We start from the raw sequence: 16,608 nt of genomic DNA on the forward strand, positions 1-16,608 counted from the left end.
CTTTTCCCCCAGATTATAAACTCCATGAGGGCAGGGAGCAGATCTGGTGCATTCATCACTGCCTGTCTAGTGACTAGCACATGGCCCGACACAGAGCAGGCACTCAATAAATACTACTGAATGACCACCTGTCATGGACTGCCTCTCTGGAGGGAAGTAGGAAGTTATAATGTCTTCTGAAATGCTAAAATAACATGAAGGAAACACATGGGGTTATCTCAGGAAGCTGGGGAAGGCTGTTCTGAGGAGGTGATGTTTGAAGTGGATCTAGAAGGATGGGGGAGCGTGTGCAGTGGAGAGGGAGTGGAGGCTGTTTCAACCATGTGCAGAAACATGTCTCCAGGAAAAGCCATAGGGAGTTGAGAAAACAGAGGAAGCCCCGCCTAGGGAAGGGCAAGTGTCAGAAATGTCTTGGCTTCCTTAGTTACAGGCCCAGTAAAACCACATAGGTCCCCATTTAGGCTGGCCCAGAGCAAGTGCCTACTGGGAATAAGGTTATTCCCACGTGGGGCTGAGTCTTCACACTGCAAAAAGCCCTTTGAGGATCCCTTTGAGGGAGACTGAAAGAATGATTTTTTTCTTTATCATCCACAGAGAAAGAAGATAACAGTTTGACTAGGGACCTCTGTGTAATCTACAAATGGACATATCAGTTAGAATTCAGTTGGTTGAAAGAAGTAGAAAACTCCACACTCATGGGAGTTGAAATAGGATGGACTCCTGGCTCCATCATGTCCAAGCTCGGGATGGGCAGTCCTGGGCCATGGCAGCTCAGTCCCATCAAGTCCTTGGGGACCAGGCAGCTTCCAGCTTTCGGCTGCCCCATGCTGAGGTATCCTCATGGTCGAGAATGAACTCTGACTGTTACCTCAGTGTTCCAAGAATCAGACTGAAGTAGACAGGGGAAGAAACAGCTTCTGGAGCCCTCTGCTTATACTCCATTGGCCAGACCTAGGTATACGACCTTACCTGTCTACAAAAAGAGGCTGAGGAACGTGATCTTCATATAGGAGACTGTGTGCCCAGCTAAAACCCACGGACCTTAAAATAACTTGGAACATGTATTGGGATAGACCATAGCAGACCCAGGCCTTTGCAAATTTCTGTTTGCCCTTGGCATGTGCAAAGAAATCATTACGTGGACCAGAGGTTAATGTATTTTCAGGCTAACTAACACTCATACTTATCAATCGAATACTATGCCATGCCAATCATTTTGCATTTTAAAAGCAGTTGATCGGCTGGGCACGTTGGCTCACGGGCTGGGTGTAGTGGCTCACGCCTGTAATCCCAGCACTTTGGGAAGCCGAGGTGGACAGATCACCTGAGGTCGGAAGTTTGAGATCAGCCTAACAAACATGAAGAAACCCCGTCTCTACTAAAAATACAAAATTAGCCAGGCATGGTGGTGCATGTCTGTAATCCCAGCTACTCGGGAGGCTGTGGCAGGAAAATTGCTTGAACCCAGGAGGCAGAGGTTGTGGTGAGCCAAAATCACGCCATTGCACTCCAGCCTGGGCAACAGAGTGAGACTCCGTTAAAAAAAAAAAAAAAAAAAGCTTTGAATCACTATGTTCTAATAAACTTTATAGGTGATTCTGGCAGGATGTGGTGGCTCACGCCTGTAATTCCAGCGCATTGGAGGCTGAGGCACGTGGATCACTTGAGGTCAGGAGTTCGAGACCAGCCTGGCCAACATGGCAAAAACCCGTCTCTGTTAAAAAACACAAAAGTTAGCCAGGCATGGCAGCACACGCCTGTAGTCCCAGCTACAGGCAGAAGAATTGCTTGAACCCACGAGGCAGAGATTGCAGTGAGTTGAGATGGCGCCACTGCACTCCAGCCTAGGTGACAGAGGACACTCCATCTCAAAACGAACAAACAAAAATAAAAAAATAAAAATAATAAATCTTCATAGACAATTCTGAGCACCCCTTACCATCTTCTCCCTTTGACAGCAGTTCTTCCCCAGAATCCCTGGGGAGCCCCCTGTGAAACCTCTGACTTAAGGGAACTGTCAAGTATTTCTGCCCAGAAAAACCAGAGACTGTCAATCGCATTTTAAAATGATAGTCTAGGCCAGGCGTGGCGGCTCATGCCTGTAATCCCAGCACTTTGGGCGGGGGGCCGAGGCGGGTGGATCACCTGAGGTCGGGAGTTCGAGGCCAGCCTGACCAACGTGGGAAACCCCGTCTCTACTAAAAACACAAAATTAGCCAGGCGTGATGGCGCATGCCTATAATCCCAGCTACTCTGGAGGCTGAAGCAGGAGAATTGCTTGAACCCAGGAGGCAGAGGTTGCGGTGAGCCGAGATTGGCCATTGCACTCCAGCCTGGGCAACAAGAGCGAAACTCCATCTCAAAAATAATAACAATAAATTAAATAAATAAATAAATAAAAATTGTATTCTAATTGCTCTACCTTTTTGAGCAGCACTTCCAGCTTATCATTTTTCTAATAAATCCCCCTCCCCACCACCTAATTTCTGCCAGCTCTCACAGATCCCTGAGCTTCTTTATTTGGGCTTGCGAGGAGCCAGGACTACTTACAGGTACCTTACAGGTTTAGAGGAATGAAATGGCATGAAGTGTGTAAAGAGCTTAGCACAGCACTTGATGTGTAATACCTTTTCAATAAATGTTAGCTATTATTATTTTCTCAGAATTTATTCTGCTTAGGTAATAATGCAACTTTAAACATTTTTTAAAGCAAAATGGCCTAATAGTGAAATTGTTGTGTTTATCCCATGGCAATCCCTAAGTTATGACTAATAAAATACAATTTATTTTTTAGTTAAATTCTTCACTAAGGAACTTTTCTTGATTCTTATCTCCTGTTATTCTGTTTATTATGGCATCAAAAGGTGCAAAGACCTCCCATTTAGCCCATGCCAATTCTTCTGAATATTTTCTATGATAAACTGAATTCCAGGACTTTGCTACCATTAGCTTGGTCTAGTGAATTATATCTCTATAACTAATCTGAAACATCAGCTCCTTCTTCCTTAACTATTCAATACAGTTCACAAATAAACTACATGGAGATTCCTCTTCATATTTATCATAAAGAGTATACTTAGTCTTATTCTGCATATATAAGACATTCTTGCTGCCAACAATATAAATAAAATGATAAGTGTATGTCAGATACCCAATAAATGGTAATCATCATTATCATGTTGTAATTGATGATACTTTTCATATTTATTGAGCACCTACAATGTGCCACTCTAGACTAAGTGTTTAATACACACAATCTCATTTTAATTTTCCCAACAGCCCTGTGAGATAGACGCCATTAGTTCTATTTTATAAATCGGGAAACTAAACCTCAGAGACTAAGTCTGGGTTGTCCAGAAAATAGAGCTCAGGGCCAAGCTTACTTACTAAACTTTATCACAGGGAGAGACCATAATCCCAGGGAATCATAAATAAGGGAAAAGGGGTGTAGAGTAGGGTAGGAAGAGAAGCAGTTTCAAGGTGATGCACAACTGAGCTGGCCACAACATTGCAAAAAAACACAACTGGTTGCTCCGTTTCACAAGATGATGCTGGAGAGGCCATATAGGACATCTACCCTGCAAACAGTCTACTGTGGACTGGGTAGGCAAGAATTTATTGGCTGGCTTCTTCTAGGCTCCTGTCTTTCATTACGAAAGTTGGCCCTGTAGGTTGGTGACTCTGCAGTTCTCAGTTATGTTATGCAGCCTCTCAGGGCAGCCAGTGGGGAAGCCAGAGCCTCTGTGAGTCAGTTGGGTTGGACCTGGATGTTGAAGGTCTGTGGTTCCCTTCAAGTCGTGTGCAAGAGAGGCCCTGACAAAGCCAGTTCAGTCTCAGGGAGCTTCAGTGAATCTGCAGAGTTTGGGAATCAGGAGACAGAGATCGTGGCCAGAGTTTTACAACTGCAGGAGCAGGCTAAGGGTTAGGTAGTGTCTTCTGATGGGAAAGCCAAACAAGTGACCAAGAATGAAGGCCATACGGGGCCACCTGGATGTGGGGTGGCACATAAAGAAGTTGAGGACATGCAGAGTGTTGTAGGGACCTGCTCAAGGTTACATAGACTGTATATAGCAGAGTTGGTATTCAACCCCAGGTCAGTCTGACTCCAACACTTTTATTTTTCAATGACCTCAAGATGCCTTGCGTTGCTGAGATTTTAAGTAAGCTGGGAAAGGGAGCCATGGTTTTCGGAGCTGTCTGGCTCAGGGCCATGAGCAGATAAATGCTTATGAAGTAGTCACAGGTGATCGATCAGGCGACAAGAATGCCCATAGGCCTGTGTTGTCCTTTTCTATATCTTAAGAATAGACACTTTCGGAGGGCATGATCCATCATGTTTAGAACTCTTCATATGGTCTGCTGTGGCTGTCTTAACTCAACCCGAAGGGTTAGCACCAAAGACAGCTGGCGTACGCAGGCAACATATGACTGGACAGTGCTCTGCCCTCACCTCGGCCTGCCAGATAGATGTCAAGGGCATCAACAATGAAATTAAATGGCTCCATTTCCTTGAAGGGTTAGGAGGAATGGCCACATATTTCACATGAAATGGCTTGTGTGAATGTACGGTGACAAGAACAATAATCCAAGAAGTGAGGCTCAACAGCTGTGCAAATCTGAGACCTAGGAGCAAGAAGACAGTACACCTTTAACAGGTGTGCCTGGCTTTAAGAAAGCCCATCATTTGCCAGGGGCTTCTCTGTTCTTTTGTATTTGTCTTTCCCCCATCTCAGAAGCATGAAAGGGCCCCACTTCCCTCCAGGGCTGTTCCTGCTCTCTACCCCAGCCTTTCTTGGTTCTCTTGGAAAGCGAGTACTCCATCAATTACTGTCCTGGCATCTCTCTCACCTTCAATGTCTTCCTCCTTGCCTTGGGGTCCTCTTCTCAGCTTTCAGACATGTTCAGATTTAGCCTATTTAAGATGACTTTTGCCCATTTCTTCTCAAGCTACAGCCCATTTTTCTGCTTCTTAATTTTCTCAAATGAGCATCTATTGGCTCTTAATCACACATTCAATTCTTAACTGTTTCAACACTAGTTTCCCTCTCACCACTCTCCTGAAGTGCTCTCTGCAGAGGCCACTGTAGTAAACATCTAATGTTTCTGCCACTCCTCATAGCTTGCATTTTCCCTTTTTCTATGAAGAAGAAACTGGAAAACTGATTTGAGGGCAAAGGATGTGAAGGGGTTTCAGTGACTTCTAGGTTTCACCATTGACTAGCTGAGTGAAAGTCAAGAGGAGAATCAAGTATTGGGATTAAAGGTTGTGGGGAAGATGTGATAGGTGAGATTTAATGCACACCAGGCCTGAGGCCCTGTTGGGACACCCAAGAGCATGATGTCCGGCACATTGTGGGGAAAGCAAAAATGAAATCCCCAGAGAAGGGAGACTCAAGAGGATACCACAAAGTGTTTCTTCCTTTTTCTAGGGAGAAGAAGGGAGAATGTGGACTATGCATACTTTCCTACCTCTTTGACTTTGCTTATGCTGCTTCCTTTCCCTTTTCCGTATTCCAATTCTCCTCCCAGAGAACCAGTTCCTTTTTCACTCCTAACCTATGAGACTTGGTTTGGCTAGGCATGCAACTCCAGGGTGGATAATATGATCTTGACCTGAGCCAATTAGTGATCTGTGCAGGGATGGGAACATGAGACTTCTTCTGAGGCTGCTGAGACAAAGACCCTTTCTCTTTGCTGTTGGATTTAAACCTGACAGAAGAAAGGCCTTGGGCTACTAAGTACTGGTAGGTACTTAATACCTCAAGGAGAGAGAGCTGGGCTGGGCATGGAGCCCACCCAGAGGAGGTGGAGCTGAAAAGTGGAGGGAACCAAAATAGGATACTGCTGACGTCATCTGAATCCCTGAATGATGCCACACCTGATGACATCCCTATTCACTAGTCCTTTCAGTTTAACTGAGCCTTTTTGCTGAAGCCAGTTTACTGGGATTTATGTGATTTTCAGAAGAAAGAATTCTAGCTGATGCAGAAATCTAATACAATCATGAGTGACCTCTGAAATACCAAAATCAAGAGCCTCTTTTTTTTTTTTTTTTTTTTGAGGCAGAGTCTCACTCTGTCGCCCAGTCTGGAGTACAGTGGCACAATCTCGACTCACTGCAAGCTCCGCCTCCCGGGTTCACGCCATTCTCCTGCCTCAGCCTCCTGAGTAGCTGGGACTACAGGTGCCTGCCACTATGCCTGGCTAATTTTTTTGTATTTTTACTAGAGACACGGTTTCACCATGTTAGCCAGGATAGTCTTGATCTCCTGACCTTGTGATCTGCCCGCCTCAGTCTCTCCCAAAGTGCTGGGATTACAGGTGCACGTGAGTCACCACACCCAGCCTCAAGAACTTCTTCTTAGTCTCCTTTCTGAGTATCACCCGGTGCCCAAACTTGGAAACTGATCTGGGGGTAAAGGATGCCAAGAAGTTGCAATGACTTCTAGGTTTCAAGATTCAAGGATTGAGAGCAAAGAGATGCCACTAGCAGAGGAGTGAAAGTCAAGAGGAGAAGGATCAAAACCCAAACCATAGGTTTGCAACCCAGTTCCCGCACTTGTTACTTTTATGCCCTTACACATTGCTCTGGGCCTCAGTTTCCTCATCTGTAAATGGGGCTGCTGTGGGAAGTGTATGTGGCAGGCTCTGAGGAAATGGCAGTAGTTCTTTGGATGCTATTGGCAGACACTGGTGACAGTGGTGGTGAGGGTGGTCCTGATGACATCATCTCTCTACCACATTGAACAAGCCCACCACTGACCCACACTTGCTCCCTCCCATCTCCCCTCACCCAATTGACTTGGGCTGTTTGCATTGCTCCTCCTGCCTTTCTAATCACATATTCTCCATTCTTCTTCCTCCCCACAAATGTTGGTATTTTCCAAAGTTCTGGCCTGCACTCTGCTGTATCCTATTTTGAGTCTCCTTCCTCTGGGGATTTCAATTTTGCTTTCCCTACAATGTGCCGGACATCATGCTCTTGGGTGTCCCAACAGGGCCTCAGGCCTCATGTGCCTTAAATCTCCCTTGCGCCATCTTCCCCAGAACCCTTAATCCCAAACTTGCTTCTCCCCTTGACTTTCACTCTGCTAGTGGTTTCTTTTTTCCCTCAGTCCGTGAGGCTTGAAACCTAGAAGTCATTGCAACCCCTTCACATTGTTTGCACCTTAATCAGTTTCCAGGTTCGTCATCTTCAATTCTCTCTCTTTGTATTTCTCAACACCATCCCCATTCTCTTCCCCTTGCTACCATTCTTGTTCCTGCTTTCCTTGCAACAGCCTACTGAATAGTCCCTGAATGGTCTTCCATACTCTGGTTTCTTCCTCTTTAATCTATTCTCATGAATGAGTCTTTTTTAACGCAAATCTTATAGTAAACCTCCTTTCCCCAGAAACTTTCATGATTACCTTGACTTTTGAATAAAATAAATATAATTCAACAAACATTAATTACAGCATCTCCTCTGTGTCAGATACTGTGTTAGGCATTGTGAGGAAGACAAAATTAAAATGAATATTATATTTCTAGGGCCTTATAATCCAGTAGTTTAGTTAACTAGACCATAAAGCCCGGTACACACACACACATAAACACACACACACAGAGGTACTGAATAAAGTGAACTCTCATTCATTGCCAATCTGCCCTCCCAATATTATTTTTGCTTTCCTGTGCCTTGTGCTTAAGGATGAATGACATCCTTTTCCATGATTTCCTACCTCCTTGACTTTACTTATGATGTTTCCTTTTCCAGGAAAATCCTTCCCTCCAACTCTGCTTGGCCAAATCTTGTTTATCCTTTGTTGTCCTTTTCAAATGAAACCCTTCCATAAATCTTTTGCTGATTATCTTGTTAAAGTAATCTTTTTCTCCTCTGATCTCCCAAAGCACCTTATATGAATCTCCACCTGGCATTTTCCACTTTCAAAAAAAGTTAGCTTTGTAACTTATCTGTCCAATTAAATTGCAAAGTCTCTTATTGTTTTATTTATCCTTGCATCCCCAACAACTTGGAAAACAATTCTTGATTACAGCTAAGTATGCATTTATCTATATGAAGCAACACATCACTTAGGGCTAACTTTTTGTACTAAAAAGGATTCTTTGCCTAAAAAGTTAAAAAAATGTTTCCAGCATATTCTTTTAAATAAATCTTCAGGTTCATTTTAACTTGATTATGAATTATCAACTACCACCCTGGAAAAGATCTGTGGATTGGGAGAAATTAAAGAAATAACAAAAAAGTAGAATTATAAGAAATTACTGCCCATTAATAATTTTCTAGAAAGGAAAAGAGGGTAGATCTTCACTGATCATGAAAGCTGTTAAAGAAACAGGATTCTAGTTTTTAGAAATGAGATTAAGACATAATAGTTACTTTACAAAACCTGTATTAGAAGTAAGGGCTTGATTTGGAGAAGCTGGCATCACAGGCATGTAAACTCTCAATGCTACTGTACACGAGTATGCATGCGGAAGAAAATTTGGTCTTCCTGGATTTCCCAAAGGGTCTCAGGACACTGGTGCTGAGTTAGCCTAGGAGTCCTGGCTGCCAACAAGAGTGGGTCTCAGGGTCATGATGGGCAGTCTGTCTCTGTTGCTTTGTGATGACCTGGGGTGAGGGGGTTGGGGCGTGTGCCATCAACCCTATCTGCCCCACCAGAGTTCCTGAGCAGCGCTGGGCTGGGGACTGGCTATCTAGCTCCCTGGGCAATGCCAGTGCAGGGGATGGAAGAGGAAGAAAGAACAGGCCATTTCAGACCTTCTGTCAGGACCCTGGGTTCCTTCCAGGGTTACAAACAAGGTGCAGATTTGGATCTGGGTGGTCCTGGAAAGGGTCTGCTTGGCCTATGATTTTTCCAAGATCAGGATTCCTGCCTGAGCCTGGTAGCTGATGAGCCCAAAAACCCTATTGCTGTTCACCACACATGAAAACCTTTGTTCTACAGAAAAGGGAACCCAGAAATAAAGCCACGCATCTACAATCATCTGATCTTTGACAAAGTCAACACAAACAAGCAATGGGGAAAGGACTCTCTATTCAATAAATGGTGCTGGGATAACTGTCAGGCTATATGCAGAAGAATGAAACTGGATTCATACTCTTTACCATATACAAAAATTAAGATGGATTAAAGATGTAAATGTAAGACCTCAAGCTATATAAAAAAAATCCTAGAAGCAAACCTAGGAAATACCATTCTGGAAATTGGCTTTGGCAAATAATTCATGACAAAGTCTTCAAAAGCAATCACAACAAAAGCAAAAATTGACAAGTGGGACCTAATTAAACGAAATCACTCTGCACAGCAAAAGAAACTATAAACAGAGCAAACAGACAACTTACAGAATGAAAGAAAATATTCACAAATTAATGCATCCACCAAAGGTCTAATATCCAGAATCTATACGAAACTTAAATAATTCAACAAGAAAAAAACAACCCCATTAAAAAGTGGGCAAAGGAAATGCACAGACACTTCTCAAAAGAAGACAAACAAGTGACCAAGAAACATGAAAAAACGCTCCACATCACTAACCATCAGAGAGATGCGAATCAAAACCACAATGAGATACCATCTCACATGAGTCAGAAAGGCTCGAATTAAAAAGTCAAAAAACAACAGATGCTGGTGAGGCTGCAGAGAAAAGGGAACACTTATACACTCCTGGTGGGAATATAAATTAGTTCAGCCATTGTGGCAGGCAGTTTGGAGATTTCACAAAGAAATACCGTTCGACCCAGCAATTTCGTTACTGGGTATATATCCAAATGGAAATAAACAGTTATTATATCAGAATCTTGTGGAGGGAAAAATAAAAAAAAAATTGTTTTTTAAATTGTTCCACCAAAAAGACACATGCACTTGTATGTTCACTGCAGCACTATTCATAATAGCAAAGTGATGGAATCAACCTAGGTGGCAGTCAAAGATGGACTAGATAAAGAAAATGTGGTATATATACACCATGGAATACTACATAGGCATAGAAAAGAATGGAATCATGTCCTTTGCAGCAACAGGGATGCAGCCAGAAGCCATTATCCAAAGTGAATTAATGTAGGAACAGAAAACCAAATACCACATGTTCTCACTTATATGTGGGAGGTAAACACTGGGTACATATGGATACAAAGATGGCAACAATAGACGGTGGGGACTACCAGAGAAAGGAGAGAGGAAGGGGGACAAAGGGTGAAAAATGACCTGTTGGGCACTATGCTCACTACCTGGGTGATGGGATCATTTGTACCCCAGATTTCAGTGTCATGCAATATGCCCATCTAACAAACCTGCACATGTACCTCCTGAATCTAAAATAAAACTTGAAATTATACATTTTTTTAAAAAAACCTTTGTTCTGGGCCAAACTGGTCTTTTTCTTTTCTTTTCTTTTCTTTTCTTTTCTTTTCTTTTCTTTTCTTTTCTTTTCTTTTCTTTGAGACAGAGTCTCGCTCTGTCGCCCAGGCTGGAGTGCAGTGACGTGATCTCGGCTCACCGCAAGCTCCGCCTCCTGGGTTCACACCATTCTCCTGACTCAGCCTCCTGCCTCCGGAGTAGCTGGGACTACAGGCACCCGCCACAGCGCCCAGCTAATTTTTTTGTATTTTTAGTAGAGACGGGTTTTCACCGTATTAGCCAGGATGGTCTGGATCTCCCGATCTGGTGATCCGCCCGCCTTGGCCTCCCAAAGTGCTGGGATTACAGGCGTGAGCCACCGCGCCCGGCCCAAAGTGGTCTTGTTAGAGGCATTGTGGTCACCCTGATGCAAACCATTAAGCCACTCAAGGCTGCCCAGGGCCTCCAGGAGCCCCCACCACACATCATCATCCCCAGATGCTTGTTTCACCTTGCATGTTTCTAGGGACCCTGATGGACCCTCATCATCAGCTTTTGTTCTAGCCCTAGAAGTTCAGTCTTCAACAGAGGACTGTGTCCATAACTCATAAAGTTTATGGGAGGATTCAGGGAACCAACACATAGAAAGCTCTTATAGTGGTGCCTGGCCTAATGTGAGCCCTCAATAAATGTTAGCTAATGTCACTGTGCACTTATTATTTTTTGTTGTGTCTCATGTTCATTGTGTCATGAAATGAAATGACACTCCCCACAGAGGGTTGAGGAGTATAACGGTTGATAGCATGAAGTCAGAGAGACCTGAGTTTGAGTCTAGACTCTTCACTTACTAGCTGTATGACTTGGGGCATGTTTCTTAACTTCTCTTAGCCTCACCTGTAAAACCAGTGTAATGGTGTCTACTTTGATGTATTGATGTGAAGAGTAAATAAAATAATGCAAGCAGAGGTCCTACCATGATACCTGTTATTTACTGAATAATTAAACAGTATGGAAAACATATAACTTGTAATCATTCTTTTTAGTAGTATTTCTGCAGGAGATACAATATGGTTAGGGGAAGGGATCATACATGAGGAATGCCAAATCAGTGTTACAGACCATATATTTCCAAGGAGCTTCAAGGCAAGAGGGGCTGGGGTGTAAGACAGAAGGCAAGTGAGGCGTCCTGGAGGGATGGTGGGGCAGGATTGGGGCAGAGGAGTATAGGTAGGTGGGGTGCATGTGGAGAATTCCACACAGAGGTTCTGTGCTGGTCAGTTTGGGGAAACACTCCAGTATTTAAGGAGGGAATATGATGAAGTTTCTTTTAATTATCTTAAAGATCCTTGTGCAAAATGGACTCTGGAATTTAGATGGGGAGTTACGACCGCAGAGCTATCAGTCCTGATGACCTGGCATACATCTCTGACAAGATGGGGAGTCTGCAAGATAAATGGCTCAAACTAAGCTAATTATGGGGAATTTTCCCAGGAGAAGGAGGAGTGAATGTTATCAAATGGGCTTTGCCTCCCTCTCTCTCGAAGTATCCCCTGCCTACCTCCCACCAACCAAGAGCAATGCTGAAAATGATAAACAACAGAATTGGTGCTCGGGGTTTGCCCATAAAAGCTGATGGGCCTGGAAACATTCTCAGGCATGTGTCCCTCATTGGTCCAGGGCCACTTTGCACTGTCAAAGTCTCTCATCTCACAAGTGAGGAAACTGAGGCCAAGTCGGGCAGGAATTTGGCAATGTGACAGAGCAAAGTGTTAACACTTTGCTGACTTTTCTAGTTTCCATTATGACTTGGCAATTAAGACCAGTATTGAATCCTTGCTCTGCTGTTTGTTAGTGGTGGAGTCATAGACAAGTTCAATACATTCTCTGTCCCATCATTTTCTCATTTGTAAGGTGAGGACTCCCTCCCTCCCTCCCCTCCTTCCTTCCTTCCTTCCTTCCTTCCTTCCTTCCTTCCTTCCTTCCTTCCTTCCTTCCTTCCTTCCTTCTTTCCTTCCTTCCTTCTTTTCTTTCCCCTTCCTTCCTTATTTCTTTTCTTTGTAGGATAACCAACTTATTTCTACAAACGCAGACCTCTCACTGGTTTCTGCACTGAAAGTCCAGCATTTCAGGAAACTCCTTGCCCCCTGGCAAATCCTATTTGTTCAATAACACTGCCTCACTTTGTTCTAGGTGCTACAGATACAGCAGTCACTCAGAGAAGATCCCTGTTCTCAAGGAGCAAACATCGTAATTCTATAAGGTGAAGAGAGACATGGACATGTTGATGAGTTAATAAAACAATGAACATTCTACAAACGTGAACTATGTATCAGGCTCTATACTACATGTTTTACAAATATAACATCATTATATTTATAAACAATTCTAGGAAATAGATAGCAATACCAACCCCACCCCATTTTCCACTGTGAAAACTGAGGCTTTGTTCTATTAACAAACTTTCCTAAAATCATACTGCTGGTCAATGGCAAGTTATTTAAACCCCAGAGTTCCAACACACATGCTCTCAACCTTGATATGCCACCATCTCATGAATGGCAAATGTAAGAATTAGACAGGGTGAGGATCATGTTTATTTTTCCTACTCTCAGCTGGCTGGGGATCTCTTGTCCTACCCACTAGGCTGCATGGGAGATGGAGTGAAGGGTCCTCTAGAGCCCATTTGCTCCAGCTCCAAGCACCAGTGCAGATGCTGGAGCCCTTCTTTGCAATGTCACTTCTATCCTAGAGAGGTTTAGTCGGGAAGCCTGATGACCACAGCAGCTTACCCAGCAGACAGGAAAGCAAGAACATATGGAACCTGCAGGATTCCTGGAGCTCGGGAGTTCTTTGGCTTTGAGTGGCTTTCTGCCAAGAACATCTACCAGCAGAAGATGGGAAATGGGTGATGCCCCAGTGCTGGCCAGAGTTCTGTGCCAAAAGAGAAAATGGAGGCCATTTCTGTCAGACCTTCAGGGCTCCTGGCAGATGACAGGCTGATGAACAAGAACTGCCTGAGCTTGAGAAATATTTCCCGTTCTCAAGGCTGACTGTTCTATCCATCTACCCAACCACATTTATATGAAACTGATGAACTAACATTGTTGGAAGAAACTTTATTCATCACCCAGTCCAAGGGTCTGATTTTACAGATGGAAATAAGATGACTTCTCAGGGTCATACAGGTTACCAAGAAAGAGACCACAAGGAAGAAACAGGTTACCAAGTCTGGGCCACAAATTGCTGAACTCAGAATGCAAGGCAGTTCTGCAAAATGCACTGCTTCCCCTTGTGACTGGACCTTACAATTATTTATAGGGAAAATAATCCCTTATACACTTTCCATGTTTATAGAAGGAGGCTGTGGGGCCAGGGAGTGAGGCTCAGGGTTCAGGGATCACTGGCTAATAATGTCAGTTGGAAAGGGAAGTCTGGAAAGTGTCTGATGTGTGAAACAGGTGTAAAAATGCTCTTAAGCCACAATGAGGTGTGAGATAGGGCAGAAAGAAGGTAGCAGAGTAGGAGAGGGGAGGAGGGACATCCTGAGTTCTCAGCCCATGCTAGACCACAGGGAGTTTGAGTCTTAGACTCCTACTCCACCACTGATGACTCCATTCCCTACCTCATACTCACCCAGCAACTACATGGCAGAAGATACAGGGAGGAGAGTCCCGGACTCACAGGCAGAGTGGGCCAGGCAGCTTCACTGCCACCAGCTGTGTGATCTTGAGCAGGTCTGAACCCCTGGCCCCTGCTCCCATCCCTCTCTTTATTTCTGTTTCTTCATCTGCTGAAGCACTGAAGTTACAGGTTTATGGGGCAGGTCAGAGAGCAAGTTTACAAAATGTTTATCACAGGGCCTGGCCAGGAAAGACCCTAATAAATGGCATTTGTCACGACTGTTGCTGGGAACATCACATTACCTGCCTCTCCTGCACTGTGCTGTGAGGAACAGCCCAGCGTGCTCCTCCTGGGGTTCTCCCCAACCCTGCAGTGAGGCTTGCAGAGCAGCCACACCCATTTGCTCTGCTGGCTTAAGCAGGAACCAGAATCTGCTCCCCAGGGGCTCGGGATGGTGTCTGAAACAGAACACATGGAGTCCCCCAGGTGTGGCAGGAACTACATTGACAAAACTCTCAGCATTACAAAGTGGAGAACTGTGGAGACATTGTCATCTTTCCCTTCATCCCATTTTCTTCCTTTCTTATAGGAATTTTTATTTAATCCGGGCCTTGTGGACAGCAGCTAGAGGATGCAAGTGCTAGTTGGCCATCTGTGCTTGGACAAAGCTGCCTGCTGTCTTGGGCTGTTCGATTCACTGCTGCTGTGGCCTTGGGCCAGTGAGCACCCTGTCATTCTAAGTTACCCTCAACTGGAACCCAGACTCTGCAGAGGTGTGGTGGGCAGTGAAGGAAGAAGAGCCAGCTTCGTGACGACCATGCAGACACATGCCATGACAGTCACTTCTTGTTTAGTGCCTCCTGACCCCTACACATCAGGCAGTAAGAGGTCAGAGGTCCATCATGCCCACCTCCCAGCCTACGGTCTCTATCCTCAGCTGAGCAGAAGAACTCAGGGCCAGTGTACCCAGGGCTGGGCTTCCTGCCTTCCTTGCTTGTCTGGCCACCATGCTGCAGGTTGATGCCTCAGGCCTTTCCAGTGCATGGGCAGAGGAAGGGTTGAAGGCAGCAGATCTGGACTTAAGTCCAGCTGTGTGACCTTTGCCTAGTTCCTTAACCCTTCCAGTGCCGATTTCTTATCTGTAAGAGGGAGGTGCTCATATCTCCATACCAACTTGCACAAAGGTTGAATGAGGAGAAGAACATGAGCGCCAAATGCATTGGAGGCACCCCATGCATGACACTTCTCCTCCCATCTAGGAAGGCCTATGGTAACCCAGAAATCACTGGACCACAGCATTCAAATGAAGATTGAGTCCCTACTTCTGGTGTATGGAGCAAAGGAGAAGGCCACATAGTCTTTCTCCCAAGACTGCAGAATGGGGATTAGACCTCTCAGGGGAGCATGGTACAAGTCACAATTGTGCTCTTCTCCCCGTAACTGTGGCCATGTGGCCTCATCTGCTGCCCAATGTGACCTCAGCCTCAAAGCCTCACCTCTACCTTAGAAAGGTTGGATTGAGGATCCCCCACTCCACATTCTGGGATTGGGCACCACGTTCCCCTCATGGCTGGGGCAGCTCTGCTTTCATGGCCCAGGTTCGGTCCATCTGAGATTCTTCTAAATCCAATTCTGGGTGTCTACTTTCCAAATCCTCCCAGACTGGGGCTCAGTTTTGACCTGCCCTGGCCATTCTTGTGCCCGTGGTATAGAGGGCACAAGACAGCACTGTCACTCCCCTTGTCCACGCTGCTCTACCCGAGGCTGCATAGGTGGCCTCTGGATTTCAGAATACTTCTTTTGCCAGTGGAAGATCTGAGCTATATCAATATTTAAAAGATCTTAAGAAGTCACAAAATGTATATGTGCCCCACAATGACAAGATTTTTTTTTTTTAGATGGAGAAGGCTCTAACTCTAACAAATTATTATCCAAATACAGAAAATAATTATTGTTAGCATTAGTAGATCTCTTGCAGTGATGTTTTGGGAGCCCCATAGACTATCATCTAAGTCAGGGGGTTCTTGAACTTGGTTAGGTGGTTGAGTACCTGAAAGTTTGTGTCCTCTTTACGGAAGCAAAAATACTGTTATTTAATTCAATTGAGAGGTATAAAAATACAAATGTAGGTCACCCTATTTTTATGTTTTGAGCGCTGTATTAAGTGCTTTATATGGAGTAGTTCACTTAATCCTCACAAAAACTCTTGTGGAAGTATTGCAGGTTAAGTATTCCTTACCCAAAATGCTTGGGACCAGACATATTTTGAATTTTGGACTTTTCTGGGGACTTTTGAATACATATTTGCATATAAATAATGAGATACCTTGGGGATAAGCCACAAGTCTAAGCACAAAATTTATTTGTGTTTTATATATACCTTATACACATAGTCTGAAGACAATTTTATACAGTATTTTTAATAGTTTTGTGCATAAAACAAAGTTTGTGTACACCAAGCCATCAGAAAGCAAGGGTGTCACTATCTCAGCTACCCATGTGGGCAACCTGTGGTTGCTTTGTGTCACCATTATTCCTGACTCTGAATTTTGATGCTACCTAAGGCAACCATTTTCTTATACAGATTCACGCATAAGTACTTAAGAGTAAAAAATAGGACAGACTATTAATACGGTGGGAAAAA

At 44.3% G+C, this 16,608-nt stretch overlaps 1 protein-coding gene across 1 annotated transcript in view; it reads right to left on the bottom strand.

Annotated features, from left to right (window-relative positions):
- The window catches only part of ASIC2 (acid sensing ion channel subunit 2), a 1,127,000-nt gene that overhangs the window by 890,757 nt on the left and 219,635 nt on the right, over positions 1 to 16,608 (bottom strand).

The sequence above is a fragment of the Macaca mulatta genome, chromosome 16 (genome assembly GCF_049350105.2).
Source record: "Macaca mulatta isolate MMU2019108-1 chromosome 16, T2T-MMU8v2.0, whole genome shotgun sequence".
Taxonomy (NCBI): Eukaryota; Metazoa; Chordata; class Mammalia; order Primates; family Cercopithecidae; genus Macaca; species Macaca mulatta.